The sequence below is a fragment of the Protopterus annectens genome, chromosome 1.part0, assembly GCF_019279795.1.
Source record: "Protopterus annectens isolate FY-2018-M chromosome 1.part0, PAN1.0, whole genome shotgun sequence".
Classification (NCBI taxonomy): Eukaryota; Metazoa; Chordata; order Ceratodontiformes; family Protopteridae; genus Protopterus; species Protopterus annectens.
The window spans coordinates 1,428,305,496-1,428,329,106 of record NC_056725.1 but is presented as its reverse complement, the minus strand read 5'-3'; positions in this window follow the sequence as shown (position 1 = coordinate 1,428,329,106).

The following is a 23,611-nucleotide window of genomic DNA, read 5'->3' as shown; positions in this document are numbered from 1 at the left end:
ATTTATTTATTTATTTTTTTGATGGATTGCTGTACGTGTAGATCCAGTTTTAGCTGATCATAAATTATTACTCCTAGTTTTGTATGGGATTCAGCCTTGATGATTGTGTTACTGAAGGAAGTTATAGTGAAGGTAGATTTGTAATGAGAGAGAGAGATTTGGGTAGGAAGAGGAGGAGCTTGGTTTTATTTGGATTTAGAAGGAACTAGTTGCTAGTTAGCCATCTTTCAGAGGAGTGGAGTGATTCTTGGGTTAGGGTGCAGAGCTGGGAGAGGTTGTCAGAGGAGGAGATTATAGCAGAGTCATCTGCATGTTGTATTAGAGTGGAGTTAGGGACTGATGTGTATAGGTTGTTAGTGAAGATGTTGAAAAGTAGAGGTTCAAGAATGGAGAGCTGAGGGACCCTGGTTGGAGAGGGAGGAAAGGGGCCCGAGCAGTATGTCACTTGACTGACTGAAGTCTGTTAGAAGGGTAGATAGAGAACCAGGAAGTAGTAGACTTGGAGAAATTGAGGTCTGATAGTTTTGCCAGAAGTTTGTTGTGGGAGACAGTGTCAAAGGCTTTAGAAAGTTCAAGGAATAGGCATGAGGCTAGTTTGATATTCTAGTAAGGGGAAAAGGGAAAAATAGTTGAGGAGAGCATGATTTCAGTCGGGATTTGCACAGTTTATTAGCAGAACGTGTGGCGAGGGTTTTTTATAAGGTATCAGTTTTTTTTAAAGGCTAGGGTGGCATCAGGGTAGTAGAGGGTCTTATGAATTAATACAATGGTGAGTACGTTGGTGAGTAGCAGTAATGAATCTGCAGCTAGAGAGTTTGGAAGTTGTTTTGGATAAGTTAGTGTAGATAGGGAGGCATAGAAGAGGGTGGAGATCAGGTGTATTATCAATAGTTACACCTAGCAGTGAGGGTCTCTTATCAGGGGTTTATGCTAGTCGCATTATTTGAGGGAGTGGAGTAAATAGAAGAAGCTGGTTTTTCTTAGGTTAAGGAGTAGGGTTTGTTTTGAAGAAGATAGTTAAGAATTTGTTTGTGAATGCATCTCCATAATTTTGGATAATGGGGAAAGTAATGCAATAGGACGAAAATTTGAGTTCAGTTGATGAACCCTCCTTTTATGGGAATTATATATGATATTTTCCATAAGGTGGGGGGATTCCTTCAGTAATTGTCCCATTTATCAGGTATGGAGACTGGATAATTGATAGCTTTAGGCAGCATTTGTAGGTATTCAGATGGGAGAGTTGGTTTTAGTTAAGGGTAGTTAGGTATTTAGGTGGGGATGTGGATGGTGTAGGTAGTGAGTTAGCTAGGATTGGATAGCTTCTGTGAAATACTTAGTAAAGGGTAGTAGAGGGGATCTGTGTAGCATCGTTAAAGTGAAGCCTGTAGGGGGTAGGGTAGGTGCCTGTCCTGGTTTAAAGTTTGATGCTTCTGACCAGAATTTTTTATCTCTAACTTTTTTTTGTCATCATCAGAATTGTTTGAAGAAGAGGAGATGATCAGGATGGACATTAGTAGATCTCCCATTTGGCCCAGATTTATTTTCCTGAGGTTTTTTTTTTCTTTGTTTGTTTAGAAAGCCATGGTGCTTTTGATCTTATTCTAGTTGAGTGAAAGGGGGCATGATGATCAAGGATCTGAAGAAAGTTTGTATTAAAGTAGGTCACTGCTTAATTAGATCACAAGCTTGCAATTCAGTAATGACATCAAAATGACATTTTCAGGAGTTAAAGAACTTTTGATTTAGATTATGAGATATATGAGAAGGTGGAATATTCACTTTTTGTCTTGTGACATATGTAAGCATATGTATTATAATCACTAATGGAAGGGTTCTGGACTCCTGGACTGTAACTGGTTGTTGTCAAGGATCAAATCAAGAGTTGTTTCTTTTTTTTTTTCTATGGATTTTATGGAGAGTTTGTTAGTTGCTGCTAATTGCCTATAGATTAAGAGTTAAGTTGGTTGTTTGTGTGTTGGTTATCCCAGTCATATTAAAAATCAGTATTATTTATGTTTGTTTTGTTGTTTTGTTGGAAAAGTGTGTAGTAAGTTTCTAGAGTCTGAGTATTTTACCAGGGGGAGATATATACAAATTAGATAGATAGATTTGTTATTATTAATTTGGAGTTTGGTAGATAATGATTCAGCTTTGGGGGGTTTGGGGTGAAAAGTTCATTATGGATGGTAAGTTGTTGATGGATTTATAGAAGATGGCTATACCACCACCTTTTATTTCCTGGTCATGAGTAGAGGTTTTAACCATGTTGGAGATGATGAACTTTGTTGTTTATGCTTCTAATATTTAGGTGAGCTATTAGAAGAGTTAGATGTTTTAATACATGGTGGAGGTATAGGTAGAGAATGTGTATTTGTGTTTAGGAGGAAAGATGATGGTAGTTTTGCTGGAGATGATGATTTTGTTGTCTAGGGTTTTGGAGATAGAGTGAGTGAAATATATTAGTGCGGTGGCAGCACTATGGTTAGGGTGGAAGCCACGTTGTTTAGGGATTATAAGGTTTTCCTCAAGGAGATAATGTAATAGCAACTTGTGTATACACTTCTCAAGTATTTTTAATAAGGGAGACAGGATGGCTATAGGCCTGAAGTTAGAGGGGTTTGTAGAGTGCCCTCCTTTGTGTAAGGGAATGGTATAGAATTTCTTCCAGATGTCAGGGCCAATTGATTTTTTGATAGATCTATTGATTAGTATGGAGATGGGATATGTAAGAGAGTTTGTGGCACGTTTTAGGAAGATGGGTGGTAGGTTGTCAGCAGATGGGGAGCATGTTTTGAGTTTGCCGAACAGTGATTTTATATATGCAATGAGGACAGGCATTAGTGAGAAGGAGGGTTGATGGAGAGAGTGAGGTGGAGTTAAAGATTGTGTTGTCCTTTTGTGTTAGGTTTTTGATGGAGTCAATGAAGATGGAGTTGAAAAAAGTGGAAGTTTCAGTGGCAGAGCTATTGGGGCAGGGGGTTAGGCGTGGAGAGATTACCTGGATGATTGTATTCCAGAAATGTTTTGAGTTTGGAGTGGGAGTTAGATAGTGGCTTTAGAGAGAATTTTTTCTTGTCATAGTTGACTTGTTTTGGGGTATAGTTATGGAGTTTTTTTATATTTTTGTAGGTCAGTAGGGGATTTGATTTTAGCCAGTTTTTCCATGCATTATCTCTCTTGTGCATAAACCATCATGCAAAGTTAGCTTTGATATTTATTTTCCTTATGGGAGCCAGGGAGTTTATGGTGTCTTGGAAAATGCTGTTGAATTTAGAAGTAGCTTCTTCCAGGGGGGTGGTGGTATAGGAAGGACCAGTTAATACAGGTGAGTGATTGGTTAAAGATATCTGGGTTTAAGATGGAAAGTTTGCAACATTCTTTGTATGTACGACATTTGCATAATTGGAGGAGGTGTCTGAATATAGAAGGGAAGATGGTCACTTAAAGTATCTGGTAAAGTTTTGGTATTGTGGTAAAGATTGGAATTGGATGTGAGTATTCAGTCGAGTGGAATTAGTATTAGTATGTTTGTTTAGACAGGTGGGGGTAGTGATTAGCTGGGACAAGCCATAAAGGTTAATGCTAGAGTTAGGATAGTCAGTGGTTAGTGTTTTCCAATCGATGTTGATGACACACAGTATTATAGTTTTGTGGGTTATGGCATGTGAGATCCAGGAGAGAATACACACACACAAGGTGAAACTATACCATGAATGCCACAAACTAGTATGGAATGTTTTATTCCATATTCATTGTATAAAATGTCTTCATCTGTACAGTAAGCTTGTACAAACTGACACAACTTCTATATGCATATTTTCTTATTGTTTATCTAAACTGTTGGTGAAAGAGTCAGTTGTGTAGTTCACCTACATGCCATCAACATATGATTTTCATTTACTTTGTTGAATGTTTAGTTCGTCGATAAAATGCAGTGGGTACAGTTCAAGTCAAATGTTTACATTGTAGAATATCAGATCATCAAGCAGGGTGATTCAGAGAGGTGTGTGTATGTGCAAGTAATCAAGGTTTAACAGGTTAGGGTTAGAGTAAGGGTTAAGTTAGAGGATATGTTTAGTTGTGTTTGTGCGTGTGTGTGTGTGTGTGTGTGTGTGTGTGTGTGTGTGTGTGTGTGTGTGTGTGTCTCTCTCTATGCGAATGCATACGTCTGTGTGTCCATTACCTGTGAATATGTTGATACTGTGCAAGACAATTACAATTACAGATCGATAGATAAATCTGGGTCTCCCTGCCTAGCCCCACTAGCTGTAGACATCACGTAATGTTGTGGACTTTTTGTGACCTTGTCAGTACAGTAAAAGTGGATTATTTGGCAATCCTTTAGAAACACTGGGATTTAAATCCAGACTGATATCCTTAAACATTAAGGTGCCTGCAAAATATCCCCAAAAACATAAAAAAAGGGTAAAAAGGTTACACAGACAAACCTTTTAGTACAAAGTGGAAACTAGACTTAGCCAAGCTAGATTCTTCACTGTGTAATCCACTAAACCTGTAGTGGAGGCCAGTGATACTCGTGATATTTGTAAGAGAAAGACAGTGATGTACCTCAGGATAGGTGGCATGGCTGGATGAGAGTCACAGATGTTTGGATGATGAGAAGAGGTGGGCCTTTAGTTGAGTTCTAAATTTAGGGTAAGATGAGGTGTCTTTTATATGTGTGGGAACACTTGACCAAAGATCTGGACCTATTATTGAAAAGCAATGATCTATACAATGGGGTTTAGTTTTGGGGGGATACAGTGTGGGGGCACAGTGGTCATAATTTTCTGAAGTTGCAAGAGAAAGGTTGTCTAATTAGTTTAGCTGCTTGGGGAGAGAAGGTTTGAATAGCTGGGATTATTTTAGAAGGTCAAATCTTTGTTGACCAGCGAGGCATTTTTTTTTTTTAGTGTTTTACAGTAGTGCTCATTTTTAGAGGATTGTTTGTGTAATGATTTCATTACTTCAGCAATGCTTAATAAATTTTTATTTCATCTGCTACATCAAAATTCTTCATTTCGTTATTCTTTATGTCCTTGAATTATGTGATAACATGCTCATTTGATGATGCATATTTTGTAGTCAATGTTGTTGTTGTTGTTGTTGTGTCTTTCGGCTTTTCCCGGTTAGGGGTCACAACAGCGGAACTCCGGTCCACTAATGATTGGCAGTAGATTTTTACGTGCCAAGTTGCCAGCCCTGACGCACAACCTTCAACAAAGGTACACCCATTCACGCATGTCTCCACACAAAAGACAGTCCAGCTGAGAATCGAACAGGACAATGTCTTACTGTGAGGCGACAACGCTACCACAGCACCAACACCGCGTACCATATTTTGTAGTCAATGTAATATCTTAAAATTGCATTGTTTCTGAACTCTTTTTATACAAATTGTAGATCATTATTTCATGTCACCTTTTCATATAGTCCATGGGGGCAATTTAATAAAGCCTACACATCTGTTTTGCCATGTAGGCACAGTGCTGCACTGTTTACATGAAAGTAAGTAGCTTTCAGATTCAGTAAGCACTGCTGACTGGCCGGCACGCATGCGGAAACATGGGAATTTCTATGGCATGCAAATCACCTCATAAGCAGGTGAATCTCATGCAAATGAGACAGGTAGAGCAATCCAGCAAGCAGATAGGCAGCTCTGCAGACCCCATGTCAGTATCCATAGTGTACATGGAAAAATTCTGTGTACAGAAATGTAGACAGACAAAAGGGGCTGTAAAAATGATAGATGGATAGAAATGGCATGCCACATACAGATATGAGTGAAAATATCCTCCATGTGTCTGAAAAATTAAAGAAAATAAATTAAATAAATTTTATTTTTTTTAATATTCTCGGCATGTTTGCACAGACCACTGCAGTGCACAAGCATGCTTTATAAAAAACTATATGGATAAAACAAAATTAATATTATTTGACAGAAATGTATTACAGGACCCTGCATGAATTATCTGCAATGGTGCATTTGTGCTGTTGCTAACATGGTAGGGCTTTGAAGAGTGTAGTTTCCAGGCTGTGAGCACGGATGCCTATGCAAATGAGGTGGTGTTACTGAATATAATAAAAGGGTGATAGTGTTTGCATGTCCCCTCAGTGTAGGCAAAGAACCATGCTGGCGTTCACACAGGAGGTAGCTGACATTTGGGGAAGATGTATTCAATGACTTGTAAGCTGATTTCAGTTTAGCTGCATCTGTTTGCATGACACACTACCTTGCTGAGCGTGTCCTTTAAGGGGGGAGTGTACACTAATTTATAAGCTTTGTTTAGCTAAGGGGCAACTGTTTCTGCATGTTTGCATGGCATGCTGCTGTGCTAAGTGTGGAAAGTCTGGGAGGTGTGTACACTATGTGCTAAGCTTTGTTTACCTCCAAGGCGCTCGTTTGCTTGGCATGCAGCAGTGCTGAGTGTATCTAAAAGCCAATGATATAGTAATTTGTTTTGACCCCTGTTTAACTTCAACTAAGGCCATTAAATGATGTTAATGATATACTCTGCAGGTGCACTGCATCATAGGTAGCCAATCAAGCAGTCAGCACCTACAGCAGAGCACTATAAAGTATGCATAGACCCTACAATCTGATTTTTCCCCTATAATCTGCACCATTCGAGTACAGACTTGGGAATTTTAACTGAGAGAATCCTAGGAGCTGCTGCAGGTCTGCTACATCTGTATGTGCTAGATGCTGAAGTCAGTGCTGCTGATACTGACCATAGGCCTAGACAGAGAAGGAGAAGAGTATTCAGGCCCAGGGTAACCTCCCAGGAGCTACTTGACCTGGAGATTGTAGAGTACTACAAGGTGGACAGGGACATACTACAAAAACTCACTGAGCTCTGACGCCCTCAACTCAGACTCAGAGCCAGTAGAAGGGAACTCATCCCAGTGGAAACAAAGGTATGTGTAGCCCTTAGGATACTAGCTGCAGGGACCTTTAAAAGACGAACTGGGGACATGATGGGGGTCTCAGAACATCAGCATCCAGGGTACTCCACTAGTTCCTGGATGCCATGCTACCACATGCCAGTAAGCACATTTCTTTTCCCCCTCACCCCTGAGGCAAGGGCCAGCAATATGCAGTACTTCTACCATGTAGCACACTATCCTGGGGTACTGGGTGCCATAAATTGCACTCATGTATACATCAAGTCACCACCATTATCATGAATGTGTGTGCTGGCAGTCCTGGCAGTTACCATGACTTCTATATCTGGCATGCATCACAGCTGTAACAGATGTTTGCTAGGGGGGACATCCTACACAGCCATTTACTGAGGGATGCTGGCTATGCACTGGAACCGTGGATGATGACACCAATCAGAAATGCATGGAAGAATGACATAATGAGGCGCACACACAAACTAAGAACATCATAGAATGTGTGTTTGGGCTTCTGAAGTTACAGTTCCTGTGCCTAGATATATCTGGTGCACTCCAGCCACATATGCACAAATATTCACAGTATGTGCCATGCTACACAATGTGATCCTGTGGAAACAGCTGCAGCAGAATCAGCAAAGGGAAAGAATACACAGCCCCCCCCCCACAAGTGCCTAGGTCACCACAGCCACACAGGAGGACCTGAAGGAGGAATCCCCTGATGATGTCCCTGTAGGCAGATGTAGGCAGACGTAGGCATACCCAGTACACCCTGACTTTGGCTAAGAGACAACACATAGCACATTCCCTGACAACCTAGGGCACTAGGGACTGACACCTTACTCCTACTCGCATATAAATATATATATATATATATATATATATATATATATATATATATATATATATATATTAAAATTGTTGATGCCAGGCATTCCACACAGCCTGTACCTATTCATGCATTGGCTGTGTACTGCTTGCACAACATAGAGTCAGACCTGATCTACAGTTTTGTCAACTGCTGCATCATCAAGGTAAGTCTCTAACCTATACACTAATTCTAAGGATTAATAAAATATGGTATTGTATGTATGGATCTGCTGCATGGGACTACAGATACCCAGTCCAATAGTATGTGTTCCCTAATAATCACTAGGCCTCATGGTTGGAATATTCACTACATCAGTCAAGGGAGATGTTGAACAGTGGGGTCACATGATATTTAGACTACTGTCTATCCCAGCAGATCATATGCAGTTGTTCCCCTACCACCAACACAGCAATGTTCCCATATAACTGCTTTAACAGTAAGTAAGCAATGGTATATCAGCATACCAGGCAATCTCAGGGCTGTAACACAGTACTGTATCACACATTGTATGTCCCACATAAAGCAGAAATAACAATGTACATATTTATGCTGTTGATTGTGTGATGAATGACTCCTCTCAGTCTGGCAGCCTGTGTGACTCAGTGGATTAGGGAAGTTAGCATGGGTGATGGTGTTGATGGCTCTAATCTGGAAATATTCACATCTTTTGCTTGTGAGGTATTATTACTGTGATGCCCCAGCACTGGCTCAGTAGTCAAGTAGCCTCAATCCTGACCACTAGCACCAGTGGGGGATTTACATTGGGAGGATGACAAGTACACACACAGTATTTCCAGATGCAGCTCTCTGCATCAAAGTGCAATTTACCTTAAGAGCACACAGAGACCACAGTCAGTCTGGAGCTGGTTTCACCCACTTTCTCCAGATCCCCAATATGACCCCCAACTGGCACAGCTATAAAGTTGAGATCCAGCTGAGTAGCCAAGCCAAGACATCCAGCACCCTCTCTGTCCAACCAGTGTTTTATGTCCCTGCCAAAGTAACTGACACACACATACACACACACACACACACACACACACACACACACACACATACACACACACACACACACATACCCACACACCCACACACACACACACAAACACACACACTTTGAGGTTTGATTTATACACACACACACTTTGAGGTTTGATTTATACACACACACACTTTGAGGTTTGATTTATACACACACACGCACATACATACACACACACACACACACACACACACACACACACACACACACACACACACACACACATACAAACCTGGGAAAGACTGGCACAGGTTTACAAGCTATGCCATACAGTGTGCGTACTTGTCACCCTCCCAATGTATGTCCCCCACTGGTGCTAGTGGTGAGGATTGAGGCTCCTTGACTACTGCGCCAGTACTGAGGAATCACATATATCGGTGGCAGTGGTGGGATGTCACATATATTGGTTGGCAGTGGTGGGATATCCACATATTAGGATTAGTGGTGTGGATATTGAATTCCTGTAGCCTGTAAACAGTGGTCACTAAAGAAGGTGTTTGTACTCTCAGTTCACTACACAGTGAACATTCAGAGTTTCATATCACAATAGTTTTATTTTTTGTTAACTTAGTTAGTCATGGACAACAAGCAAGGGTGTCAGCAGAGGAGTATGGCAACATGACAAGGAGCCAGTTGGCTGAGATGTGCCAAGACAAAGGACTGGGGCATGCCAACCTGACTAAAGCAGAGATGATTGCAGCCTTAGTCACAGCTGCATCACAGACCAGCAACCAGGAGGACAAACAGGCTGGCCTTGGGGAGGTACAACTCTCAGAAAATGGACAGTTCAACCTTTCCACAGAGGACTTAAAAATCCATCTGGAGTTAAATAGACTTCAGCTGCAGGCCAAATGTTTGGAAATAGAGTAGACAGAGACACTGTCACAGGAGAAACAAATGGAATTAAAAGCAGCAGAGAGACTGAGAAGTCTGGAAGCTGAAGAGAATGAGAGGCAGAGGCAACATGAAAAAGAGATGGTGACTCTTCACCAGGGTCATGGAGGTAATGAGGAAGGGAATATCTGTACCCCAGAAGCATCAAAGGTCAGTAGATTTCTTCCACAATTTACAGAGTGTGATAATTTTGATAGTTTTATTCATATGTTTGAAAGGGTATGTAAACAGTATAATATTGACCAAGGGCTATGGGTACAGTTCCTGACCCTCTTACTCCATGGTAAAGTTGTAACTGCTATTTCTAAATTATCTGATACTGATTGCTTAAATTATAATACAGTTAAAAATTGTGTTAGAGTGTTTTAAGATAACACCTGAAGCTTATAAAAAGAAGTTTTGTGAGCATTGATGGAAGGCAGATGAAAGTGTGTGTGAATATATTACTAAGTTAAGCACTTATTTTCATAGATGGGGGAGTTGGTGTCAGGTCACCACTTCTGACATTTTGGTGAGGGAGCAAGTTCTTAGCACTTTGCCTGAGGACATGACAATCTGGTTAGTGGATAGAGAATGTAACATGGTAGATGAGTTGGGGAAAAAGGGAGACCTATACCTAGCAAGCAGGACATCACTGCACAGGGAAAGGATACCCAGTGCTGCTCATGGGTCTAAGGGAACCCATGGTGGGCAGTCTAAACCACCCCAACATAGTCCACCAGTAGCAGGGGAAGCCACTAGTTCAGGTGCACAGCCAGGACCAAGGGTTAAATGTTTTAAATGCAACTAGTAGGGCCATGTAGCATACAGATGCCCACTAAGGCAAGGTGGGGAACAAAAGGTGGGAGAGCCAGTAAGTGAGAATGACAGAATGCCAGCAGTAAGTTGTCTGGAGACAACAAATGTACCAAACTACCAAAATAGGTTATATCCTACCTTAGTGGATGGGAAAGAGACCACTGCTAAGAGAGCCACAGCCTCTGACCTAAACATTGTGAAGCCTGCAATGGTTAAAGAGGGGCACTATTTGCTTGGGCAGTCTACTCCAATCAATGATTTAGGAGGAACTTCATTCCAAATACCTTTGGCTAGGGTTCATCTTGACTGGAAGCATGGAAAACGAAGTAAGCAAGTAGGTGTGTTTGAGGATATTCCTAAAGATGTCCTGATAGAGAATGCTTTGATAATGCAGTACCTTGTGTGCATGCAGTAACATGCAGTCAGGCTTGGAGACAAGGATGTGGGTCTTGTAGCCTGGAGGTGACCTAGAAAGACGACAGACTTGAAACCAGGACTGGTGTGGCAGTTACTTCACAGAGGGAGCTACCCTGTAGCAGAGACTGAATGTGAGCTACAGGTGCTTGTGGGTAATAATGTTGCCTTGGACAGAGTGACTGCAAGGGAAGAGGTGAGTAGTAGTACCCAGACTTACAGTGAGGCACTGCTGTCAGAGAATACCACACATCCTGTAGAAGAGGAGCTGGGAAGGTTTACAAAGAGAGAGTTCAGACAGGCTCAGCTGTCAGACCCTACATTACAAGCCCTGAGGGAGGTAGCCATGGAGGCAACTGATTCTCTAGGGAAGGGGGAATCTGTATACTGGGACAAAGGGTTACTGTATAGAGAGTGGACCCCTGAAGGAGGGCTAGAGGGTGAGAGAATACAGCTGTTTGTAGTGCCCAGAGCCTACCATCTGGCACTTCTAGCCATAGCCCATGATATTCCCTTTGCAGGTCATATGGGCATAAAGTGTACAAAGAGGCATATTATGCAGAACATTTATTGGCCTGGGATTTCCAGGGATGTAACAGGGTACTACAGGACATGTGAGCAGTGCCAAAAGGTAAGCATGGCAGAAGGCAAGGTCAAGGCTCCATTGATGCATTTGTCTGTGATTGAGGAGCCATTTCAGAGGTTAGCTATGCATATTATGGGGCCTCTGAGTACCCCAAGTTCCACAGGAAAAAAGTATATTCTAGTGGTAGTAGATCATGCTACCAGATACCCTGAAGCGGTGGCCCTGTCCTCCATTGAGGGAGAAAAGGTGGCAAATGCTTTGTTAGAGATAGTCATCAAGGAAGGTTTCCTAAAAGAAATACTGACTGACAGAGTTGCCAATTTCACATCAAAACTGCTGGCATGTCTGTGGGAGTGCTGTGAGGTAAAGCACCTAAAGACCACCCTCTACCATCTCCAGACTAATGGTCTGGTTGAGAGGTTAAACTCTACACTAAAGACCACGCTATGGGGATTTGCAGACCAGTTTAAGAGGGAGTGGGACAAATATTTGCCCCATTTGTTGTTTGCTTACAGAGAGGTTCCCAGGAATCCACAGATTTTTCACCATTTGAGTTACTGTATGGGCATAGGGTGAGGGGACCTCTAGATTTGATTCATGATGAGTGGGAGGGTTAGTGTGAATCCCACAAGGAGTCAGTTGTGACATATATGCTAAATCTCTGGACAAGCTCAGGGAATTCATGGGTTTGGCTCAGGAGAACCTGGAAGAAGCCCAACAGCAGGAAAGGGTCTGGTATGACAGGAATGCTCAAGCTAGAGAGTATGCTGTAGGGTAGAGAGTTATGGTTCTCATTCCTGTCAGACACAACAAGCTATTGGCAGCTTGGGAAGGACTCTTCAAAGTGGTAAAGAAGGTCAGTAATATTAACTACATGGAAGAACTGCTAAGCAGGAGGCAGGGGCATAAACTGTACCATGTTAACGTGATGGAACCTTACCATGATACTGAGGCCCTTGTGCTGAGTATTTTCAGTGGATGGCAGGAGGAGTCTGAGGGAGATCTGGTGTCTGGTCTCCTCAATGAGGCTCAGACTGACACCTCAGTGGATGAGGTAGCAATATCCCAGCAGTTATCCCCTACCCAGGTTTGAGAAATCCAAGCAGTGTTACAGGAGTTTGGGGGACATGTTCACTGGGAAACCAGGGTGCTCCCACCTGGTACAGCACCATGTGGATGCAGGACCCCAAAGGTGTATTAAGCAGGCCCCTTATAGAATGCCTTAGAGGGTCAAACAGACTCTGAGAGAAGAGATACAGGAAATGTCGGAACTACAGGTAATCCAGGAGTCCATCAGTCCATGGGCCTCCCCAGTGGTGCTGGTACCAAAAAAGGATGCCAACACTAGGTTCTGTGTGGACTACAGGAAATTAAATAGTCACACCGAGTCAGATGCTTACCCCATGCCTAGGACAGATGAAGCCTTGGAGCAGTGGGTGAGGCTAAGTATCTTACCACTATAGATCTTACTAAGTGTTTCTGGCAGGTGCCCTTGACTCCCAGCACTAGATAGAGGTCAGCCTTTGTGACTTCTTTTGGCTTGCATGAGCTCAGGAAGATGCCCTTTGGAATGAAAAATGTCCCAGCAACTTTCCAGAGGCTGGTAGATCATATCCTAGCAGGAGCAAGAGATATTGCCATTTACAGCCATTCCTAGCAAGATCACCTTTAGCATATCAGGGAGGTGCTGGGCAGACCACAGAGGGCAGGGTTGACCATTAAGCCCAGTAAATGTCAGGTGGGTATGGCAGAGGTTTCTTACCTTGGACATAGAGTAGGGAGTGATAAGACCCAGCCAGAACCTGCCAAAGTGGAAGCCATTCAGGCATGGCCTGCCCCTGTTACCAAAAAGCAGGTGAGGGCATTTTTAGGGACAGCAGAGTACTACAGAAAGTTTGTCCCCAATTATAGTACCATAGCTGCTCCCTCTCACAGACATGACAAGGAAAAACAAGCCAGATAATGTAGTGTGGACCCCAGCATGTGAACAGACATTCCAGAAGCTTAAAGGAACTTTGGGAGCACCACCTGTGTTAGCCAGTCCAGATTACAGCAAATAATTTGTTGTGCAGGTGGATGCTTCAGGCCATGGGGTGGGGGATGTACTCAGCCAGGTTTCCTCAGAGTGAGAAGAGCACTCAGTACTATATCTCAGTCATAGGCTCCAACCAAGGGAGGAATGCTATGCAAAGGAGTGTCTAGCCATAGTGTGGGCACTGCAGAAACTTCAGCCGTATCTGTATGGAAGGAAATTCATGTAGTTACAGACCACAATCCCTTAACATGGCTACATTGAGCCAGCCAGAAAAATGCCAAGTTACTAAAATGGAACCTAGGGTTGCAGGCATATGATGTGACAGTGCAGCACTGCATTGGGGTTAGCAATGCCAATGCAGATGGGCTCTCAAGACAGGGAATGGGGTAAGGTATTCCCTAATAGGCTCATCCTTCTCAAGCAGTGTTTCTCAAGGGTTACTTGAAAAACTAGCTTGAGTCAATGAAACGGCGGGGGAGAAATGTCATGAAAGGAGATACTGACAGCCCAGCTATCTGGAATTTTGTAAATAATGATATGTCATTCGTTCGTGAATATCAACATGATTCCTATGCTTGTGTTACAAATGTATTAGAACTGTATGTTATGTGTATATCAAACTGCTGGTACAGAAGTGAGTGTCAAACAGGGTTTGTACAGTACTGAGCTTAAAAGTGTAACCACAGTGTACCCTACTGGACTAGAACAGAAATGCATCTACACTATTGTAACTGTTTAGCTGTATATATTTTAACAATGGAAACTGCAACAGAAAAAGTTAATTTCAGAAAAAATAGCTGCAAATTTAAATTACTTATGACCATTTAATAAAAGGATGTTACCTTCCAGTTTCAGTGCAGTAACAGACATAATGTCTAGAACTAGAAGTTTGTTGTATTGTCTTGGAAGTGTTTATTGTTTTATGACTTCCAGGATTTGCCTTAGATCTAAGAAAAATACTTGTTTATGTATCTTCACAGGTAGATGCTAAATGCTACCAACTGCATCAGCAGGGGTTTCACCTGGGATTGAATCAAATGACAAGAAGCGATGTCATTTGCAAGCTATCCCAGCAGTAATATTTGGGCTATAAATGTAAGAACTCTCAGAGAGAGACACTGAGCATTTTGTATTTTGTCTTTGACCTGACAGCATCAGCTGGAAGACCCATTCATCACATCTGCCTTTCTTGCTTTGTAAGTAAGTTAACTAGGGTATAGTAATTCTCTTATATACAGTCAGGAATATAGCAAAGCTTAATTTAGATGCAATGTTGTTTTAAATATTTCCTGTGATTTTTGAACTGTTATTATATACTGAGTATTTTCTTGTTCTTTTATTATTTATTATTAAATATATTTAAATCTTTCATTGTGGCTGATATTTGTGAAACATATTTAAGTTCAGAAAGTACTTGCATATTTATTTGGTGACACTGTGGACCACTCCTAATAGCCTTTCTCTTGGTCAAACTACTATTTGTATTGATAGTAACATTACATAGTAAGATTGGAGACCCTTTATTAAGGGTCTTAAAGTAGCTGATAAGGACATGGCTGGTGGCAGTGATAATTATCTTATAGTCTGGGCAAAATGGGGCTTAGCTAGTAAACCAGTGCCAGCCTTTCCCAGGTGTGTGTGTGTATAAATCAAACCTCAAACTGTGTGTATCTCAGCTACTTCGGCAAGGACACAAAGCACTGATTGGACAGAGAGGGTGCTGGAGGACTTGGCTTGGCCACTCAGCTGAGTTCTCAACTCTATAGCTGTGCCACTGGGGAGTCTTACTGGGGATCTGGAGAAAGAGGGAGAAACCAGTCCCAGACTGACTGTGGTGTCTGTGTGCTCTTAACGCAAATTGCACTTGATGCAAAGAGCTCCATCTGGAAACATTGTGTGTGTACTTGTCATCCTCACAATGTACGTCTCCCCCTGGAGCTAGTGGTGAGGATTGAGACTCTTTGATTACTGGTGGGGAGTCACAATTATGTTGGTGTTTTCACATGTTGTCATTCTGTATGTGGTGCAACATTATGAAACTTAGTCACATATTCAGTACAGCAGACAGCTGGTGAATGCCATGGATATTAATAGTGAAGTGCAGTACTGCAGAAACAGGGACAGATGTCAATGTTTGTATACATACCTCTCAACCTCTTAGTGCAAGAACTCTGGACAAAACCTGACAAAAAAATGGGGGTAGCAAAGGCCCTCAAATAGGAGCATATTTTAAATACAGCTCTCATAAACTTAAAACGTTGCAAAGAATAACAGGGTTTGTTTCAACAAATATTTTTCTGAAGGGTGAAGTCAGAAACTCAAATGTATGTCATTATTTAGTGACTTCAGTCCTTAGTTCATCCAAGTGATTTACCAGGAAACCACAAATTTTATGAGGAACAGATCAAAACTATGAGCCAAAACACTGGACATACTGCAAAACTCTGGACAGTTGAGAGGTATTGTCTGTAACACGCAAACTTCCGGACTGGAGTACATGTAGATGTGGCCTAGAGACACTTTATAAGTACTGACAGTCCCACTGGGCATGCCCAAACAGTTAAAATGAACACAATTCTATTACCCCATCATCAGAATGACCTGATATGTATAGATATGTCTATACATGCAGACATATACGTATACATATCCATCTGTCACTGTCTCTCCTCACAGACCATAGTATATCATATCACTGTGTAGTGTCAAAATACTGATATACATAGCTATATATATCACAATGATACATAGACTCTCCCCATATATCTACATAACACATATACATATCATGCACACACACAGCTACAGTTATATGTACATCCCTGTTAATTACATAAATATGTGTGTGGAAGTATGTATTGTTCTACATAGCCTAATAATGGTGAGTAAATATGTGCTATCACACATCCATACTATTGCTCAAAGGATTCAAACTAAAGGAGTAACAGTACATAATCCACTTACCTACAGACCCCTGTTCCTGCTGGGTGTCACCATGTAGACAGACACAGGTGAGCAGGTGGTGTAATGTATAATGTTGTCAACACACACATGGACAGGGTGCATTGTTCATGCCCACATGTTTGCCTATCTAACTGCAAGTAACCACATATGATCATACTGGTAACTATACACACATAACTAGTATAATAACAGTTATCCCACTGCTAGGATACTAGATGCAGATAACAGTATGAAGCAATATCACTCGGCAGGCCACAGATACTGCTCAACACAAGCCCTGTTTCTGTAATGCACAAGTACTGTGCCTACAATCACATATACAACATACTCAATATGTGGTGTGGAGCATGCTATAAATACTGTGATTTATAGTGAATAAGACTAGATAGGTAGGGGTTCTAATCTCTCATGTGTGTGTGTGTGTGTGTGTGTGTGTGTGTGTGTGTGTGTGTGTGTGTGTGTGTGTGTGTGTCTGTGTGTGTGTGTGTGTGTGTGTGTGTGTGTGTGTGTGTGTGTGTGTGTGTGTATATATATATATATATATATATATATATATATATATATATATATAGAGGTTCATAGGTTCATAGGTAGGTACTAGGCTATCAGCCCAAGAGCCTATGTAAGCCTAGCCAACAAGGTTCCTTGGCTTACACCACCCAAGAAGGTTATTTTCCTGTGCCACTGTCGAGCAGAGACAAAGAAATGATCCCCGGGGTGTATTTCCTATTTCCCATCCACTCATCAAGATTTTTCTTGAAGAGTGCTAATGAAGAACTTTGCTTCACATAGATGGGTAGCCTGTTCCAGAGTATGGGACATCTCTGGGACAGGAATCTATCCCTCCAGCATGTCCTGTTTATTGTGGTGACAAGGTTTAGGTCCCTAGAGTGTGTAGCTTGGAGGGATTGGGATTTCTTTAGGTATAGCATGTCCAACAGCTCTGGGTTTGACATAGCTTTATATGTTAGGCAGAGATCCCCTCGGAGTAGCCTATATGCTATGGAGTAAAGCTGGAGTTTTTTGAGGCGGTCAGTGTAGGGCATTTGTTCTTTGTGAGGTACTTCTGTGGCCTTTCCAGCTGTTGCAGATGTCTTGTGAGGTACATTCCAAAAGGGGCATTGTACTCTATAATGGGTCTAATGAGTGTCGAGTAGAGGGGAACAATGACCTCTTTTTTCCTGGATGAGAACCCTTTTATGATGAGGTGTGCCATGGAGAAGGACTTCCTGACTACTGTGGCGATGTGACTATCAAAGGAGAGACTACTGTCCACCTGGGTCCCAAGGTCTCTTATCACGCATTCGGTGTTAAGTAGATTGCTGCCTATGTGGTAGTTCATGGGTACATTTTACCAAAGGGGATGACACTGCACTTTTTGGCATTGAGCTTGAGGCCATGGCTTTGACACCAGGCATCTGTCTCAGTGAGGCCCTTCTGTAGGATGTCCACATCATTTGGGGACTTGACTATGGCTCTTAGTTTGCAGTCATCTGTGAACTTCGTTAGCCAGAGGCTATATATACCCCTGCAGAACAACTAACATGCCATCATGGCCTATCCACCTGCAATTTGCTGCTGGCCTCCAAACTGCCCTCTTCTACAAGGCCTGATGATGTCATCCACCTTAAGACTACCAGCTGACAGTGTAGTATCATAATTATCCCATGGCCCATGCAGTAAGTGCTGTGCTCTATAGTGAATAAAACCAGATAGGTAATCTCACTCCAAGCTACTTGTCGCAGATATGTGTGCAGAACAACTGACATGCCCTCATGGGGTATCCACCTGCAATGGTTATGCACTTTTGGGGCCCTATAACTTGCTGCTGGCCTCCAAACTGCCCTCTTCTACAAGCCCTGATGATGTCATCCACCTTAAGATTACCAGCTGACAGTGTAGTACCACACTTAACCTGTCAGGTATGCGTTAAGTACTGTGATCCATAATGAATAAGACTAGGTAGGGGTTTTAATCTCACTGCAGACTACTTGGTGCACATCTTTGTGTGTGTGTGTGTGTGTGTGTGTGTGTGTGTGTGTGTGTGTGTGTGTGTGTGTGTGTGTGTGTGTATCCCCTGCAGAACAACTGACATGCCCTCATGGGCTATCCCCCCTGCAATGGTTATGCACTTTTGGGCTCTGTAGCTTGCTGCTGGTCTCCAAACTGCCCTCTTCTATAAGGCCTGGTGATATCATCAACCTTAGGACTACCAGCTGACAGGACAGTATCAAACTTAAGCTGTAGCACATGTGATAAGTAATGTAATCTATAATGAATAAGACTATATAGGTAGGGGATCTAATCTCATTCCAGGCTACTTAGTGTGTGTGTGTGTGTGTGTGTGTGTGTGTGTGTGTGTGTGTGTGTGTGTGTGTGTGTGTGTGTGTGTGTGTGTGTGTGTATTTCCCTGCAGAACAACTGACATGCTCTCATGGGCTATCTACCTCCAATGGTTATGCACTTTTAAATCTTGTAACTTGCTGCTGGCCTCCAAACTGCTTTCTTCTACAAGGCCTGATGATGTCATCCACCTCAAGAAAACCAGCTGACAGTGTAGTATCACATTTAACCTGTGGCACGTGTGATAAGTACTGTGATCCATAGTGTATAACACTAAATAGGCAGGGGTTCCAATCTCATTCCAGGCTACTCGGTGTGTGTGTATGTCCATATGGCATAAATATGATCACCTAGGTAACTTAGGAAAAGGTAGGGTTTTGCAGTGTTTTATTTGTAGCAGGTGATGTGACCCCCAAAGGACTGACCACAACAAGGCCTGCTGATGTCACCAAGCATAATATGTCCTAAACTGTTAGTAGCAGCAGAGATAAGGTATGTTGTGTGCAGCATGTACTGTGATCTGTAGTGTGTACCATTACATAGGTAAGTGTTGTCATCTACATACAGCCAACTTGCACCACATGTGTGCCTCAGTGTGTCTTGTACGCAGTGATTGGAAGTTATGCTAGCCTCAATGTAGTTGTGTTTGTGTGTGAGCCCTTTAGAGCATTTTATGTCATGTTATGTAACCACAGGATGTTTGAACTTAACTAGCATAATAGCCATACAGCCCTCACAATCATAGACATTTTTTTACCCATAGTAACAGAATCAGCACATATTGCCTCAATCAAAGAGGGACACAAGCAGATGTCCTGTGTTGAGATGATGGTCACCCAGCCACTCATACAGATGGCATGTGGTGAGGTGCACTGAGGTGCTCTCTGTGCCATTTGGCAGGGTTCTGTGTCAAGGGTGTGTTTACTTCTGCTCGACAAATCTTTCCACCAAACATGTAGTACTAACTTCACATACTAGGTTAATGTCCTTACAGTGAGTTATCCATCTACTATGCCTCCTGCAGATAGGCAGCATATGCAATTAAGCAGGGTCACCCATTGCCTTGAATGCAAGGCACAGATTCCCTCTGAATAGTCTATATGCCACAGGTGACAATGGCACTCACTGCAGACGATCCCCAATGAACACATACTGAAGATGTGAAGTGTCGTTGTGAGGGATCATACTGTTGTGTGCAATTTCCAGTACTGCTTGGAAAGGTACAGCAACAAATGGCCATTGCACTCAGATACTGGCATGCTGAAGGTAGAGTACATGGAGATTAAGAGTATGTCATGTACTGCTGACTGTGGCCTTGTCTATGCCACATGATTCCTGTCATACCACTGTAGAGACATGTTGATCTCAGGCATATTAGGTGTACACCTGTGTGGCCAGGTCTGTGTGCCCAGTACTTTCACCCATATGTACATCACATATTGCGACTGATATGCTACTTACCAGGCATATTGGTCTAACTGATGGAAATTATACTACATATATATATTTGCATGGAGTTTATGGTCATTAGTATGTCTACAGGCATGTGTTTGCAAAACCCTCTTGCAGGATAGTGACATACCACAGAGACTCTATGAGTGCTCACAATTTGCAGGCAGCAGCCAACATTGTTAGCCACAGTCAGTCAGAATGAATTCCAAGCAGTCGAGGACCCAGGACTGTGCTCTGGTTAGCACTGCTGCATACAGATGAGCTATTGGAGGTGAATGTCCCTATGTTGCGTATGTGTGCCATCAATGCGCCACTTAGTGACCCCCTACAATGACAGTATCATGAATTCATAAGTGGGTGCTTTGTAAATGTTGCTGAGCGGGGGAATATAGTCATATGGCTTGCCTCAGTCTGGGTGTTGTACACCCTGATGTCCTCTCACTCGGGTCCTTGGTATCTGCCTCGGACATGTCTACCACATGTAACAGTCACGGTCCCCCTGTCACACATCCAAACTGTCTACAATCAACTCTATGTAGATCACATATATGTGTGTGTTGATCAGCTCCCTGATGATTGCCCCTATGAACACACAGATATGGATATATATAGACAAACATATGCACAATTCTGTTGCTCAGTGGATGCACCACCTTTATATAATGGTGTAACAGATGCCATTGCCCACCCAGCTGTGGCATCATGATATATGAGGTCAGTGACAACCTTGGCCTGTTCTTTGAGGCCACACATGTAACTAAACTGTGATTTGTGGTTCTCTTTTGTGTGGGTGGCTAATTTTGTCACTTACCATGTCTACACAACATCATAACAACACTATATGCTTTTATTAGATGAGAAGGTAGTGCCTCCATGTTAGGGAGCACCCTCACCCCAACTGTCACACAGTACTGTCCATCTGTTATTGTACAGCCTGCTAATGGCAGTTGTCCACCTGTCAGGTTTTCTGAGCCATGATGAGCCTGTGTCCCATCTGTCCCGTGCAGCTGAGTTCATGCAGTTGTAATACTGCTGACATAATGCAGGCTGCATACTTGCCTGTCCTATCTGCATACTTGCATGTCCCATCTGTGCAGTCATGCTTTGTCAACCATCCCACAGGAGGTAATAAATGGCTTTCTTCACATATATGTCTGTATTGTCTGCAAGGAGGGTACATGCTGGTTATCTAAGGAGACTGAACTATGGCCAGATCCCACCAGGGAGGACCTCAAATTGGATGGGCTGTAGGAGTTACCAATACTGGTAGGCACATGATGCAATACGTTGGTTCCCTGTGTGGGGGTGTCATGGCACTGCTCCAGGGCACGGTATTAACATGGTAGGTAAGGACCTGGACAATCTTTTCAGCAAGTGAGCGGCACCACAAGTGAGCGGCACCACAACTAAGCAACACTGTGTGTACATATTACACTTCCCTAACATGTATGTCTGTGCTCTGTACACACATCTTGCAGGACTCTGTTGTTGTAACATGCTGGACGTAACTGTAATACTTACTTGCACCGAGGACAACTAGCATGTAGTGCTAAGTGGTGTCCCTAGATCTCTGACTCATGTCACCTGAAATGCCATGCTGGAAGTTAGCATGGATATGAACACTAACACTGTCATACACCTACTGACACTGGACCAAACACAGTTACTTTTGCACAAGGTCAGATTATGCCTACCAACTGTGATTGGCGGAGCCCATTGACTGTTACATTACACAATGGATATTGGACATCAGTCTCACTCCACCAACCATGGTCTGACAAGGTGTATGACAATACTAGGCCAGCAGGCCATGCAGGAAACTGTGTATGTCATGTACAAAGTGTTATGACAGCTGGTAGATAGGCAAGTGTCTGAGAGTCATACTTTGGGAACATAGCATTGGGAGACCTACGCTGCAATGATGCCAGTCACTAGTGGAGTTCACCATCCTCCATTCTTGACATACTCCTTCTAGTTATTTCTTAGTTATTCCCTCTCTGCAGCCACAGTCACTGTCAGTGACCTCTGACTGAGTACATTAGCAGGTGATTGCATATTAGGAGTCATCACAGAATCCCACACATAACCAACAGTTATCCAGGATGGCCTAAGACACAGTCATTTTTTGTGTGAGCCACTGACAAAGACTAAATGCCAATGACTGCATAATACTATCCTGTGGGAAATCATCCACCCCTGCAAAATATTCTAGTGTCTGCACACCACACACAGTTAAGCCATTATACATGAAGGTATGGACAAGAGACTACTGTAGCCTTTGACATTCACTGGTAAGTAAGATGTGGGGATGCATTCACTGTTGTACAACCTATAATGACAGGTTTGGGATGTAAATCTCAGACTGTCATTGCTATACTGAATGTGGCAGTCATCACACCTAACATCGTGTGCAATGGCACCCTTGCCATGTCACTACACAAGCATATTGTACAACTGCAGCAGCCACATAGGTTCCATGGTACACCAATACACAGTGTACATAACATGTCCTATGGAGTCTGTGTCACAACCATATATGTGTAGTCTGTCTCCTAAATGCTTTCAAGGAGATGTGTATGGCTCCATACAGGGAGGTATCAGATCTCACTGTGTACCACCCATGTATCCATCACAGGACTAACACATGTCTCACCTGCTTTACACACCTACAGCATCACTGTGGTATACATATTACATGCTGGAGAGACAGGTATGTAACACAGACAGTACACCTTACATGAAACATGCCTCCCCATGCATGTAAAGCAGACGTCTGCTGTGATACACATCATGTGCATGTTACATAATGGGATGTAGAACATGACAATCATAACTGATGTCTAGCAACTGTCTGTACCGGTCAGAGGATATTTGTAGATGGGTCATCTCCATCACCACAGCTTGTAGATCTGTTAGCTACTACAACCCTGGTGACACTAATTAAGGGTAGTAGACCTTATTACAGATTAATGATGCATGAGTATGCTGATTGCTGCCATTTCCTTGTTAGCCTTATACACATATGAACTTATGGTGCTGTACCTTGCTGAAGACATATTTCTGCTGTGCTGACATGCCATCCTGAGCTGTTTTATTGCTGCTGTATATCCATAGGTTATTCCAACAGACTCCTGAAACAGAAACATAAACAGGTCCATGACACATCAGTTACTGTGTAACTATACAGTCATTACAACATCATACAACATAAGGTACACAAAAGTATGTGGCATACTCATGACAAATGCCAGCATACAGTTTCTGTCATTAACCACTACAAGTGGCATGGCAAAACAACACTGCATTACA